We start from the raw sequence: 14749 nt of genomic DNA on the forward strand, positions 1-14749 counted from the left end.
GGTGTCGTTGGAGCGGATACACCCCTACAGACCTTGTGGGCTGCCCGAGCATTCCGCCGCGTAGAGTGGGAGGGAGGGAGGGAGGGAGGGAAGGAGGAGGAGGGAGCGTGCACTCACCGGGCACTGGCTTCCCGGTGTCAGCCGGCCATCCCTTGAGCACCTACTGTGTGCCTGCCGGGCTTTCCGAGAAACTGGGCTACTTCCGCTTCCCTTCCTCGTTGGGCAGTGCCAGCGCCAGAGATGCAGCCGCACCCCCGCCCAGGACCTGGGGCAGGTGCGGAAGATGCCTAGGGTCTGGCACGCTCCAGGTGCTGAGCTGTGGGAAGAGGGCGAAGCGTGCGAAGCACCGCCCTTTGGGTCCTGCAGTCTGTTAATAATGGCTACAAAATAACAATAATGAGAGTAACGTGTATACAGTCTTTACTGCATGGTGGGCACGCTTCTCAGGGTTTTGGTGCCGTATCTCATCGACTCTTCACAACTACCGCCAGGAGGTGGAGACCGTTGTGGTTCTTCCTTACACGTAGGGAAACTGAGGCAGAGAAGTTAGGCGACCCCTAGGACACCTAGTCAAGGCTTGAGCCAGAGCCCTTATCCAGTACTCTGGTGAAAAATGAAGACCTCCAGAAGTCAAGTTGCCACAGAGGTCAGATGCACAGAGATGGTGCCTGAAGGTGTCCCCTTAGGCTGTGGAGACAGAAAGGGTGGGTTGCAGTATGTTAGGAAAAAGAGGTGGTTAGGGAATGTGGGACCAATAAGTGCAAAGTCCTGGTGGGAGGGGGAGGAGGGGAGCGGGAAGCGGCTCTGGCCTCTGGAACTGAGGAAAGCCCAGTGTAGCTCCTACAAAGAGGAGGCAGACAGGGCAGGTGGATAGACAGATTCCGGGAAGAGCCCCACTTCTGCCTTGGCTTCCCCTGTATCCCCAGGGCCTGGCACAGACTAGGCACACCATGAAGGATGATTTAGTGGAGATTGTGGATGATCATAAGGACTGTGGTCCAACGAACACCAACACATGTGCTTACCTCATTTGCCCTCCTTGACCTTGGGTAGTAGACATGACGCTTATTATTCCTTCCACAGATGGGAAACTGAGGCACAGTGATTTGCTAAGAGCGTGTGTGTGTGTGTGTGTGTGAGAGAGAGAGAGAGAGAGAGAGACAGGCAGCTGGGGGTCCAGATCTTCCAAGCCAAAGCTCCTCCCACTGTGGGTACCTGCTTTCCCCACATCTCCTCTGGAAGTCAACGGGTTGTGGGCGAGAGTGTGGGCAGAGCCCCACCACCCCTCAAATAAAGCAGACTCAGGCACATAGCTCAGCTTTTACTGGATCAGAATTCACCTTGCCCTGTTCCTCTTGCAGACACAACTAACAAATGATTGCTTTGGTTTTGTTAGTTTCTGATTTATCACTAAACGTTCTTTCCAAGATTTTTATAGTGCTTGGCTCCAAATACTCAAATCCCATCCCAGAAACACTCAGATTGCCTTTGCCACCCCCTTCCCCACTGGATGCCCACAGGAGGCATGCACATGAGGGAAATGAGGGAGCCTCATTTGCCTGCAATGGGCAGCCACAGCCCTGTGTGGGTCTAGGTGCCCAGGCCTCAAGCCCAACCATGCCTGAGCAGCCCTTCACAGCCCCCGGCACCAGTGTCCTCCCCATTCCAAGCTTTCCAGAGTTCACCCCAACATAGATCCCTGGGACTGACACCCAAACCCCCACACCTGTAAAGCCCCCAGACTCCCAAGATGTGGTGCCTCCATTTACTCATGGCCCAGGGCCAGGCCAAGTGTTCTGGGTGGTGACTTGCAAGGGAGCAGGCCAGGCCTACACACCCTAGCAGGGGAGACAGATGAGTAGACCCAAGCACAGCGTCCTCTCAGGCTCTCTGGTTCTGGATCTGCTTCTCCTCCAGCCCCCCTGCATTGCTGGCTGCTCTTGCAGCCTCAGCTGAGAGACTCAGGGTGGGCCAGAGCTCTTGACACAGCTGAGTTGGGGCTCAGGACCCTGATGGAGCCAGGATTAAGGGTGGCTAGGGCTAAGCTGGGCAGAGGGCACAGCCGGGAGCCGTTGTCCTGGGGGAGACTGGAAATTTGACTTCCCCACAGTGAGCATGGCCAGCTGGAGGCCTCCTGCTGCCAGCTGGCAGGGGAGGGGTGGATGGGGGACAGGAAGTAGTGTGGCCAGGCACCTGCCCAGCCCCCATGTGACAGGAGCCATTGGCATTTACACTGTGAAGCCTCTGGATGCCCCAAAGTGGAAGTGCTAAGCCACAGAGGCAGTGGGGCCCTCACCAGGCCTGGACAGATGGAAAGATATTAACAACTCTAAAGAAAGACTGAGTTGGCGGAAGGGGCCTGGCCAGCCCCGGAAGCTCCAGGAGAGCCAGCCCAGCCCGGAGCTGACCTGGGAGTGGTGCCCTTGCCAGGGCACTGGCTGAGGCTACAGAGCCTGTTCCGGTCCTCCCAGCAGGGCCCAGGGGCACTCCCTAGAGAATCATCCTGGCCCCACCAACCCTGCATCACCCTCTAATTTCCCTTCTTCAAATGCCAGGTTCACCCAGCAACCGGCTGGCAGGGACTTGCTTGGTGGAATCTCGTGCCCACAGGGCCCGCAGGTCATGCTGACCCCAGAATTCCAGGCTGGGTGGCAGTAGCTTCTTGTAGATCGATATCTTGACTTGTGGACTCTGTGCATGTGTCTCACTGGTTCCCCCCACCCACCCCTGCCCAGAAGACAGGGCTGTTCCAATGACAGCAGGTGTCCAAGACTAACAGGAGAAGGGCAGGGGGCAAACCCAGGACCATTCCGGTGACCTGTGTGAACAGCTGCTGGCTCTCTGCCCAGCTGCCCAAGCACCACGAGGCCCCCTGTAGCATCTTTGCCTTCCCCTGACCTTACACTGCTCACCTCTCCTTTGATAGATGAGGACACCCGACCTCTGAAAGGTCAGGTGACCTGCCCAAGGCCACATAGTCAACAGTAGCAAGACTTTAGGGCAGCTTCAAACAGGGCCACAAATCTGCCCCGGGTTTGAATCCCAGCTCCACAACTTACCAGCCATGTGATCTGGGGCCAATGATGTGGCCTGTCTACGCACCACCCCTTCAGTTGTAAAACGTGCCGGTCCTTGGGTCTGCCCAGAACTCCCTCATGCCTTTAAAATCGTTCATCTATTTAACACCCAAATTCTGATCTCCTGCCTGGCCCCCTCCTCTGAACTTCTGACTCCAGCACTTAGGTATTTAACAGGCATTTCACATATAGCATGGCTCAAACTGAACGCACACGCACGTGCACGTGCACACTCGCACCTCTCAGATCTTCTTCCCATTGCTCGGGTCCAGTAGCTAGCTTTCATTCTCCGTTACCAGCCTTTGGGGCTTTCTCTCCATAGCACATATCACTGTCTAGCATTCTGTACATTTTACTTATTCATCGTGTCTACTGGCTGTCTGTCCCTTCCAGGCTATAAGCTTCTTGAGGGCGGGAGCCTCTGTCTGCCTGGTTCATGGCTGCCTCTCCGGCACCCAGAATAGTGCCTCGGGTGCTAGCGTAGCAGTCCCAATACACGAAGGACCTTCCAGCAGTGCTACTGGGTTAAAGGAGGCGCAGAGGGTTCTCTACCTGCTTTCCCAGCCCGGACGGCTCGGGTGCATCCAGCTGCACCCTTCCTTGCCTTTCAAGATCAGGGGGCCCGAGACCCCAGGGGCAATCGGACAGGCCCCAGGTACAGCCTTGTGCCCCTGAGGGATAGCGCCTTTTCAGGTCGCCACCACCACCAAAAAGAAGCCCCCCCCCCCCCGTGGTGACCCCTGTCCTCACACACGCTGAGAAGTAAACGCAGAGGAGCGATGGCAGCTGAAAAACGGGTTTTGTCAAGGGCAAGAAAAGCTTCATCTTATTATTTTTTAGTAATTTCAAATTCACAGGAAGTTTCCACATATAACGCAAAGAATTATTTTTCCTGAGCTATCCAGGTGCTCCACGACTTCAGAGCACATTAGGGTGTATTTCCTTCCCACTGAGATACCCTCCTACAAAACCAGAGCCCGGCGACCAAAGTCAAGAACTCACATCCATAGGTTGCTGTCATTTGATCTTCAGATCCCATTCAGATCTTCCCAATGACAATAATAATGTCCTTTATGGCAAGGGAACCTGTCCAGAATCTGAGTTCCCTTGGTCGTCAAGTCTCTTCAGCTTCCTTCTGGAACATTCCTCCCTTTCTTTGACTTGCGTGCCCTTGGCACTCCTGAAGGTTATGGACCAGTTATTTTGTCGTACATCCTTCAATCTAGGGTTTTCGGATGGTTCCTTATGCTTCGATTAAGGTCAGCAATCGCTAGGAGGAATGTCGAGGGAGCGAGGCTGTTCTCATCGCCTCCTATCAGGTGGCGGAGAATTTCAATTTGCCCCATAACTGATGATGTTCACTTGGGTCACCTGATGAAGAGATGTCTGCCAAGCTTCTCCACTCGAGAGTCACTTGTTTTCCCTTTGTACTAAGTATTCTGTGGAAAGGTACTTCAAGGGGATGCAAACATTGTATTCCTCATCAAACTTGCAATGTTTTAATATATTTATGTCAGTATGACCTCTGGGTTCCTATTTTATTCAGTTGGTTATAATCCGTTCCTCTCTATCCCTTTCCTTCCTCCCCCCTTCTTCAAAGATTTTTGTGGCAGCTTCATTTATAGGAGACCTGCACTGGTCACAAGGCCAATGCCAATCAACAAAAGAATGGATGGACACAGGGTGGTCTAGCCACACTGGAATCCTACCGAAGCAGGGGCGAATGAGTTACAACATGGGCGAATTTCAAAAACATTATGTTGAGGGAATAGGAACCAGAAACCATAGGGTACAGATTATTTGATTTCAAATATGCGGTGTCCTAGAACAGAAAAAAAACAAACCTACAGGGATAGAAATCTGAAGAGTCAATTGCCTCCAGGCAGGCGGGAGAAACTTCCGGTACAATGGGAACATTCTATATCAGAGGGTGGTTACCTGGGAATATGGGCTCGGGAAAACTCTCAAGCAGGTGTCTGAGTTCTGTACAAATTAGTGCATGTAAATTATACACTCCAAAGAGAGGGGGGGGTATCTGGGGGGGAAAAGAGGGTTGAACCGGGCTACTGCTCTGTGAGAAGGTCTTCAGTATTTCTGTGACTTGTCTTGCGACCGAGTACATTTTGCAAAACAGTTTTTCTTGGGCGTTTCCTGGACACTGCTTCTGGATGGACCCAGGTTCAATGGCAGGCTCAGGGTCCAAAGTGCAGCTGAGGGAGCCGAAGAGCCCCGCTCCCCCGCGCTCTCAGCGCTGGCCGTTGCTGAGTGATAAGTAAAGGGGAGGAAAAACTGCTCCACTCCAGCCTCTGCTGGACTTGATGGAAACTTCTCCCAGCAGGTGAGCCTCCCCCCTGCAGGCCCTTCGGCCCCCTCCCCGCTGCCTGTCCCAGACTGGAAGCCTCCAGCCAGTTTTCAGTTGACCTTGGTTTTCTCTGGCCAGGAGATCATGTGGCATCAGGGTTTGCCCTGTATCATTACCCTTAATCCCCTTGTCATACCTCACAGATACACTTTGGGCTATTGGCTTGTTCCCTCGTAAATTCCTAGGGGTGGTGTTTCCTGAGTCAAAAGCAGAGATGATTTTCCTCCAGAGCATTCTGGGTGGCCAGGCAGAGAAGGTGAATAGGGCCGAGGCTCTGGCATTTGGAGTGCAGACACTGGCTTCAGAGTTGGGGGGCCCCTGGATGTTCAGTTCCAGAAGGCCTTAGGGTCAGGGAGGGAGCTAGTTCACCAAGGGGGAAAGAAGGGGTTTGGACTATCTTTCTGTGGGATCTTTTTTTTTTTTAAGTTTTTTTATTCTTTAAGTAATCTCTACACCCAATATAGGGCTTGAACTCACGACCCGAGATCAAGAGTCTCCAGCTCTTTCCACTGAGCCAGGCCGGCACCCCAGTGAGATCACTCTTGCTCTTTAATCAGAGTCCAAGAAATGTGATAAGCAGCCCCTGTGAACCTACTGAAAGGATAAGCAACAAAGAATCAATCTTTCTTTGTCCCCTCAATCCAGAAGCACAGAATCTACTCCCCAGCCCTCAGGCATTGCCCACTGCAGTACCCAGGCTTTGGTGGGGACCCTCAGGAGATTGGACCCTCGGCAACTGCGGCCCAGACTAGACCTCGGTTTGGGGCTGCGAGTTGCCCTGAGCCAACTGGGGGAACCAGCAAGAACTTGCTGGAGAGAAGGAGGTCCCCAGGGGAAGGCCCGGTGGACATGCTGGTAACTCCAGGGGGCGGGGGGGGGGGGGGGACGAGTTGCCAAGGTGTGGGAAAAGTGCACGCAGTGGCTCCGAGGGCCGGCCGGGCACAGGTCCCTCCCACACTCCCGGCCACAGGCGGCTGCAGCCCCTGGCATCCCGCACTGGAGGCTCTGAAGGAGGAACTGGTTGTACAGGATCTCGTTCCAGCCAGATCCCAGGCACCGACCCTGCATAAGGTATATCTCTTTACGAAGGGCTTTAAACCAAGCAGAAAAGAGTCTTTCCGTCTGGGAAGGGCTCAGCTCAGAGGGAGTTGTATTCGTTTCCTGTGGCTTCAAACAACAGAAAATGAATCTCTCACAGTTCCGGAGGCTAGAAGTCCAAAATCAAGGTGCTCCCTCCAAAGCTTAGGGGAGAATCCTTCCTGCCTCTTCCAGCTGCTTGGGGCTCCGTGAGCTCCTGGGCTCGCCGCTGCATATCCCTCCAGACTCTGCCTCTGTCTGCACGTGGCCCCTCCTCCCGTGGCTCTCGTGTCAAATCCCCCTTACCTTTCTCTTATGACCTTGTCATTGGATTTAGGGCCCACCAAGAGAATCCAGAATGATCTCCTCTGGAGACCCTTAACTTAAAACTCCAAATTAGGTCACATTTGTGGGTTCTGAGGATAAGGACACGGACACACCTTTTTTTGGGGGGGGGCACCATTCAGCGGACTCCAGCACTGTTCATTTTGATGGCCACATGGTTCTAGATTGGGCCAATGGGAACCAGTTCACACTGGCTTCTGTCCCATTTTATATGCCTCCGTTGTTCTTTGGGCCTCAGCCCCAGGATCAGTCACTTCTCCAAGGAGCTCTGGTTCCTGTCAGGGCAGTCAAGCTCTGAGTCCCAGGAATGCCCAGGACCACGGTGCAGCTGCAGCTCCCCGGCCCTCTCCGAGGACCAGGCCAGAGAATGTGTGTCTGTGAGTGTACATGCACACACATGTATGATAAGCACACATTTGTACATGCATATATATTTACACATACATTTACACCTATATATTTTTTAAAGATTTTCTTTATTTATTTTAGAAAGAGAGAAAGGGAGAGAGAGTGTGTGCATGAGCTAAGGGGGAGGGAGAGGGAGAGAGAATTTTGAGCAGACTCCAGGCTGAGCTTGGAGCTCAACACGGGGCTTGATCTCATGACCCTGAGATCATGACCTGACCTGGAACCAAGAGTCCCATGCTTAACCAACTGAGCCACCCAGGGGCCTCTATGTCTATATTTCTTTTTCTTTTTTTTTTTTTTTAAGATTTTATTTATTTGACAGAGATAGAGACAGCCAGCAAGAGAGGGAACACAAGCAGGGGGAGTGGGAGAGGAAGAAGCAGGCTCACAGCAGAAGAGCCTGATGTTGGGCTCGATCCCAGATCGCCGGGATCACGCCCTGAGCCGAAGGCAGACGCTTAACCGCTGTGCCACCCAGGCGCCCTCTTTTTTTTTTTTTTTTTTGAGATTTTATTTAGTTATTTGAGAAAGAGAGAGAGAGAGAGAACATGAGCAGGGGGAGGGGCAGAGGGAGAGGGAGAAGCAGACTCCCCGCTGAGCAGGGAGCATGACCCGGGGCTCCATCCCAGGACCCTGAGATCATAAACTGAGCCAAGGCAGGCGCTTCACCCAGGCGCCCATCTACACCTATATTTCTATATCTAAATATATATGGGGCATCTGGGTGGTACATTCCGTTAAGCGTCAGACTCGATCTCAGCTCAGGTCTTGATCTCAGGGTTGTAAGTTCAAGCCCGGTATTGGGCTCCATTTAAAAAATAATAACCAAAATAAGTAAATGAGTAAGTAAATAAATACACATAAACACAGATCTCAACCTAATTCCAGTACAGCATTCCCGGTTCATTTTCATGTTCTTCCTTCACCAGCACCCATAACCCATGACTACAGTCTTTGTCTGGGCTGTTATAATGCAGGACCACAGACTGGGTGGCTTCGACAGCAGACGTTTCTTTCTCAGGATTCCCGAGGCTGGGAAGGCCAAACCAAGGTGCCTGCGGACTGGGTGTCTGGTGAGGACCTGCTCCCTGGTTCACAGACATCCTCTTCTGGCCTCACGCGGCAGAACGGGCGAGGGAGCTCTCTGCGATCTCCTTTATGACGACACTAATTCCATTCACGAGGGCTCCTCCCTCATGTCCTAATCACCTCCCCAAAGCCCCGCCCCCAATACCATCACACCGGGGATTAGGTTTCTGGCCATGAATTTGGGGAGGGCGGCATAAACATTCGGTCTACAGTGCTACCATTACTTATTTTGATTCCCCTGGGTTTGGCCAGTGGCATCCCCTTCAAGCTGGAGCCTGTCCCCTTGGACATGTTCCTGTCATTCTTAGAATACTTCCTTCCTTTGTGAAGTCACAAGAAATCCTAGGATCAACTTGTACTTTCGCTGTCCCAGTTCTGAACCAGTCGTTTCTCTGAGAAGGGTCACTTCCTGTTGGTGGAGAGTGGATTCAGGAAGCAAGATCCTGCTGCCAGGTGAGCGCATCTCCTCCTGCGGATCACTGCTCCTAGGCTGTCTTCGCAGACGTGGCAGAGCATGTCACCTACACAACGCACACGCCTCCACACACGGATTTCACGTACGACTGTTACTGCGTCTGTGTAGTCTGCCAGTCAAACACGAGGAGCTCAGTTCTGTGTTCCTGACTCCCTTCCCCAGCAGGGACAGACCCGACTCCCATTAACCTCAGTAGATGTAGTCATTTGCTCAAGTCTAAAATACACAGAAGTTAGCTTCAAAGTGACCAACACATTCCACCATAAAAAGCCACCCTATTAACAAGCATTCAGTATTTGGTGGCAGGTCCTTTTTTTTTTTTTTTTTTAAGTAAAATGTACATGCATTGAAATTCTGAAATCTTTTTTTTTAAAGATTTTATTTATTTATTTATTTGACAGAGAGAGACAGCCAGCGAGAGAGGGAACACAAGCAGGGGGAGTGGGAGAGGAAGAAGCAGGCTCCAGTGGAGCAGGGAGCCAGATGCAGGGTTCAATCCTAGGACCCTGGGATCACGCCCTGAGCTGAAGGCAGATGCTTAACAACTGAGACACCCAGGAGCCCCTCAAATCGTTTTTTTTTTTTTAAGATTTTATTTATTCATTTGAGAGAGAGAGAGCACAAGCGGGGAGCAGCAGAGGCAGAGGGAGAAGCAGACTCTCCGCTGAGCAGGGAGCCCAGCGTGGGGCTCGATCCCAGGACTGGAGATCATGACCTGAGCCGAAGGCAGACGCTTCACCAACTGAGCCACCCAGGCGCCACCAAAATTCTCAAATCTGAAGTGTACAATTATGTCCTGACAAATGGATAGAACCACATAACCCGCAGCCTATCAAGATAGAGCATATTCCCATGATCCCCAGAAAGTTCCTTCATGTCTCTTCCCAGTGTCTTCTCCCAGAGGCAGCCACAGGGCTGAGTTTTTCCACCTTAGATTAGTTTTGCCAGTTCTAAGAGCTTCATATAATTGAAGCATAATGTTTCTGTGATTCATTCAGGTTGTTGAATGTATCAGGTATTTGCTCATTTTTTTTTTAAAGTTTATTTATTTAAGTAAACTCTACACCCATCATGGGGCTTGAACTCAGGACCCTGAATCATGAGCCAGCCAGGCGCCCCAGGAGTTTGCTCATTTGTATCGCTGAGAAGTACTTCCCTGATGCGCATACAATGGATAGATATCGAGGCTTGTCTGCTTCTCCCCTGCGGTGGATTTGGGGATTGTTTCAAGTTTGGGGTACTATGAATAAAACTACCAGGAACATTCGTGTACCAGTCTTTTATTTATTTATTTATTTATTTATTTATTTATTTGACAGAGATAGAGACAGCCAGCGAGAGAGGGAACACACGCAGGGGGAGTGGGAGAGGAAGAAGCAGGCTCCTAGCGGAGGAGCCTGATGTGGGGCTCGATCTCATAACGCTGGGATCATGCCCTGAGCCGAAGGCAGACGCTTAACCGCTGTGCCACCCAGGCGCCCCTTGTGTACCAGTCTTTTTGTGGGAAAATATTTTCATTTCTCCTGGGAGCTAAATGGCCGGGTCAAAGGGCAGGTGTGTGTTTAATCATAGAAACCACCACACCTTTCCCGAAGTGCTGCGCAGTCCCCCCTCCCGCCAAGAGAGCGGGAGGGGCTCTATCTGTTCTCATCCTCACCAGTGTCCGGTGCTGTCGGTCTGTTTAAGTTCGGCCGTTCTAGGGAGTGGCTAATAATATTTCATCATGGATGCAATTTGCATTTCTCTGATGACTAAGGATGTGGAGGGTTTTGTTTTGTTTTGTTTTGTTTTTATAGGCTTATTGTCCACTCTGTATCTTCCTTTGGCAAAGTGTCTGTTCAAATCTTTGGTCAACTTTTTAAATTGGATTTTTTGTCTTATTATTAGTGAGTTATAAGCATTCTTTATTTGGATACAGGATGATATGTGTTTTATATATGTAGGTATATATTATATAACCACTTTATTCTAATAAACTTGACAAGTTACATAAGATGGGTGTATTTCTTGAAAGACAAAAAAAAAAAAAAAGGACTATGAATAACCAAAGAAGAAATATAAAAATCTGAATAACCCAATATCCATATCTATCGAAGTAATTGGATTTATTATGAAAAACTTTCTCTCTCTCTCTCTCTCTCACACACACACACACACACAGTCCAAACCTAGACATCTTCCCTGGTCAATTCTAGTTTTATTGAAGGAAGAATAATAAGAATAAGTCTTACAAAAACTCCTTCAGAAAACAGAAAAGAAGGGAACACTTTCCAGCTCATTCTATAAAGCTAGCTCAATCCCAGTGCCATAACTGAAAAAGACATTATTACAAGAAAATAAAATCACAGAACAACATCTCTCATGACAGACATGCAAATATATTTTTTTAATTAGAAAATAAATTTACTGAAATACAAGACCAAAGAGTTTGAAGCCATAGACAGGAAAACGTGTCACATACTTGGGGCGGGGGGCTTCTTTAGTGGAAAGAGCCCTGCCATCACTGATGCTTGGAGCTGGATGTCAGAAATTCCACCACTGTGGTCCTCCTCCCCCAGCCCAGTGATGGTGGGAATGGAGGTGAGGACACAGTGAGGATGAGGGTGGGGGGAGAGTCCTGGCTTCAAACCTCTCACCCTCCAGTCACACTCCAGTAGGGAAGAGATGAACCTGTGCATTCACTCGTTCATTCCACAAATATTTATGGACTGTCTCCTTTCTGCCAGGAGCCCATGCTAAGTGCTAGGGATAAAGTAACCAAGGTGCCTAATTCTTGCTATCATGGTGCTTCCTTCCACGCTCCTGGATAAGACAGAGCCAAAGCAAACCTACCCGGCTGGAGAAGGGAAGAGGCGGGGCTCTGCTGAGGAGGGTGGGGTGGCGGAGGCTGACCTGTTTCCGAAGCAGCCACAGCCCGGCCGGCCTTACGTAGGCCTCCTGGGACCTCAGGGAGCACAGGGGCCAGGCCCTCCCAGGCCGGTCGCGGCTGTTTGCCCTGCAGGTGCTCGCCCCCTCCTCCTTCTCCAGGCAGCGGTTCTCCTTCCCTCTCGCAGAGTCCAGAGCTGGTGTTGAAGAAACACCTGGTCAAACGGGCCGTGCAGGGACCCGGGATAGGCGGTTGTAGGCAGGAGGCAGGCAGCAGGCCTTGGGAAGAGGTACTGGCATCTTTCCCCTGGGTTCTGGCTGCCAGGGAGCTCAGCAGACGAAAAGGGCTGCAGGCAGGCAGTCAGCTCATCTCATGGCCTTGAGGGAGGGCTCCTCCATGCAAGTATTCTTAATACTATATTAGCAAAATAAACCCAGCAATATATATGAAAGGTAAAAATACATAATGACAAAGTAGGGTTTATCCTATGAATGCAAGGCTGGTTTAATACTGACAAAAATCAATATAATTCACCATACTGAGATAATGAAACTATGTCAATTAATTAAAATTAAAGGGGAAACCCATGTGACATTTTATTTTTATTTTAATTTTATTTTTTTTTAAAGATTTTATTTATTTATGTGACAGAGAGACAGCCAGTGAGAGAGGGAACACAGCAGGCGAGTGAGAGAGGAAGAAGCAGGCTCCTAGCGGAGGAGCCCGATGTGGGACTCGATCCCGGAACGCCGGGATCACGCCCTGAGCCGAAGGCAGACGCTTTAACGACTGCGCTACCCAGGTGCCCCCGCCATGTGACATTTTAATAGATATATTTAATAAGCATTTCACAGAATTCAGTACTTGGATGATTTAAAAAGAGAAGGAGGAGAAAGAAAACCGTCAGCAAATTAGGACTAGAAGGGAACTTGTTCAATCTTAAAAAGGCCATCCTCAAAAAACCCACAGCTGACATCACACTTCATGGTTGAAAAGCATTCGGTTCTCTCGCTAGATCAGGGGCAAGGTGGTTGCGTCTACACACGACACTTCCACTCAACACATACAGGAGGCTCTGAGCACTGCAATAAGGTAAGAGGAGAATTTAGAAGCAAAGATTAGAAAGGAAGAAGTAACTGTCCCAACTAGTAGACAGCGCGGTTGTTTACACAGAATGTCACACCCCAGCAACAACGCATTAGTAGAGCTAATACATGAATTTAGGGAGTCACAGAAAACCCGGCCAATGTAAAAAAACCAAGCATATTTCTCTAAACCAACAATAAATTGGAAAAATAAATTTAAAAAACAATTTCATTTATAAAACATTAAATACTTAGGGCTAAATTTAACAAATGCTATGCAAGACCTGTGTATTGAAAATTGCCAGGGGCGTCTGGGTGGCTCAGTTGGTTAAGTGTCTGCCTTCAGCTCAGGTCATCAAGCCCCGCATGCGGGTCGCTGCTCAGCAGGGAAGCCAGCTTCTCCCTCTCCCTCTGCCTGCTGCTCCCCCTGCTTCCACTTCTCTCTCTCTCTGTCAAATAAATAAATAAAATCTTTAAAAAGAAAGAAAAAAGAAAATTGCCAAACATATCTGGGAGAAATGAGAGAGAGTCTAAGTATATGGAGAGACATATCGTATCTATGGATTGGAAAAGAACAAACAACTTAGTTTAAGAAATGGGCAACAGATCTGAACAGACACCTCACCAAACCAGATATACAGAGGGGAAATCAGCATTTGGAAAGTCGGTTACCATGATGTGTCCTTTGGGAACTGTGCACTGAAACAACAACGAGATGCCACCACCCACCTCTTAGAATGGCTAACATCCAAAACGCTGACAATAGTGAATGTCGACGAGGACGTGGAGCAACAGGAACTCTCTTGGTCATTGCCCGTGGGCATACAAAGTGATACGGCCACTTCGGGAGATGTTTGGTAGCTTCTTGCAAAACCAAATATCGTTTTGCCATACAATCCAGCAGTCACATTCCTTGGTATTTACCAAATGTAGTTGAAAACTTAGGTCCACGCAAAATCCTGCCCAGGAATGCAGCTTTATTCAATCTCCAAAAACAGACAACCAAGATGTCATGCAACAGGTGTAAGGAGGGGACTGTGGTACATCCAAACAATGGAGTGTTGTTCAAAGGTCAAAAGAAAGGAGCTATTAAGCCACAAAAAGTCATGGAAGAACCTTAAATGCATATTGCTAAATGAAAGAAGCCAATGAGAAAAGGCCACACACTGTGTTTTTCCAATTGTAAGACATTCTAGAAAAGATTAAACTGTAGAGACAGTAATAAGATCAGTGGTTTCCAGGGATCTGGGGGAGTTGGGAAGGATGTAGGGGGAGCAAGGGGACTCTGAGGGCATGCAACCGTTCTGTATCACTGCGACCGTGGGTACAGAGAATGCACAACACCAAGAGGGAACCATAATGCAAAGTATGGGCTTCAGTTAATAATAATGTATAATGTTGGTTGATTGAGTGTGACTGATGGGCCATACTAACACAGGATGTTACTGTTAGGAGAAACCCTGGGGTCGGGTGGCGTGTATACTGGAACTTTCTGTACTATCACTCAATTTTTCTGCAGATCTAAAACTGCTCTAAAAGAAATAAAGTCGATTGGGGCGCCTGGGTGGCTTAGTCGGTTAAGCTTCTGACTCTTGGTTTTGGCTCAGGTCATGATCTTAGGGTTGTGGGATTGAGCCTAGTGTCAGGCTCCACACTCAGTGGGGAGTGTGCTTGGGATTCTCTCTCCCTCTCCCTCTGATTTCCCCCTCAAGTAAATAAATAAATCTCTCTAAAAAAAAAAAAAAAAGGAAAGAAGGTCGATTAATTAAAAAAACCAACTGAACAGAGGATTTGAATTTGGCGATCAGAAATGCTATTTGGGGGCACCTGGGTGGCACAGCGGTTAAGCGTCTGCCTTCGGCTCAGGGCGTGATCCGGCGTTATGGGATCGAGCCCCACATCAGGCTCCTCCTCTATGAGCCTGCTTCTTCCTCTCCCACTCCTCCTGCTTGTGTTCCCTCTCTC

At 49.6% G+C, this 14749-nt stretch overlaps 1 protein-coding gene and 1 long non-coding RNA gene across 2 annotated transcripts in view; one reads left to right on the top strand and one right to left on the bottom strand.

Annotated features, from left to right (window-relative positions):
• KMT5B (lysine methyltransferase 5B) overlaps positions 1 to 191 on the bottom strand; it is a 53253-nt gene extending 53062 nt beyond the window's left edge. Inside the window, exon 1 of the mRNA XM_026483020.4 lies at positions 118 to 191. The gene's annotated coding sequence lies outside the window, so the exon portion shown is untranslated. The remainder of the gene's footprint in view (positions 1 to 117) is intronic.
• Positions 192 to 5319: 5128 nt separating this feature from the next.
• Positions 5320 to 10097, top strand: LOC130544663 (uncharacterized). The gene is made up of 3 exons (XR_008961116.1): positions 5320 to 5415; positions 8291 to 8811; positions 9423 to 10097. It is a non-coding gene; the product is annotated as an uncharacterized LOC130544663 (long non-coding RNA).
• The last annotated feature ends 4652 nt before the right edge of the window (positions 10098 to 14749 follow it).

The sequence above is a fragment of the Ursus arctos genome, unplaced genomic scaffold (genome assembly GCF_023065955.2).
Source record: "Ursus arctos isolate Adak ecotype North America unplaced genomic scaffold, UrsArc2.0 scaffold_23, whole genome shotgun sequence".
Lineage (NCBI taxonomy): Eukaryota > Metazoa > Chordata > Mammalia > Carnivora > Ursidae > Ursus > Ursus arctos.